Source organism: Haliaeetus leucocephalus, unplaced genomic scaffold (genome assembly GCF_000737465.1).
Source record: "Haliaeetus leucocephalus isolate CR32 unplaced genomic scaffold, Haliaeetus_leucocephalus-4.0 Scaffold555, whole genome shotgun sequence".
Lineage (NCBI taxonomy): Eukaryota > Metazoa > Chordata > Aves > Accipitriformes > Accipitridae > Haliaeetus > Haliaeetus leucocephalus.
The window spans coordinates 20326571-20327104 of NW_010972991.1; positions in this window are offsets into that span (position 1 = coordinate 20326571).

Consider the following 534-nt stretch of genomic DNA (forward strand, 5'->3'; position numbering starts at 1 on the left):
GGGCTCCCCCTGCAGCCGGCCCCGGCCCCGGCCCCGGCCCCGGCCCGCTCCGGAGGCGCGAAGCTCCGACCTCCTGTCAGCCCGCCTCGCCTCGCAGCCTTCAAAAGCGCCTTCCCACGGGCAGCGAAGTGCTGGTCCCTGCCGCCCCCGCCTGCCAGCCCGGCTGCAGAGGGACCGTGCCCCTTCAGAGGGGCCCACCCAGGCCGCAGAGCATCTCCTGGGGGTGCCTCTCGCTCGGAACCCCACCTGCCCTCTGCGGAGAGCCTCCCTCCGTGGAAGGGGAGGCCTCCCCCCTGCACAGCATTATCAGAAGAGTCCAGGCTCGATGGTCGTGCACAAAACCCTGGGCCAGCTGCGAGGGCCTGGTGAGAGAAGTGGTTGGTTGGGCCTTGACGCATACCTGCCTTGGGTTCCTTTTTGCATCGTGAGGAACTACCGGAGCAGGGTGCCAGTGCCCCACTGTCGCAGGGGCTGTACAAGTGCAGGACAAAAGGATGCCCCCACCCCCGATGAAGTTACAGTTCGCTTTTGGGA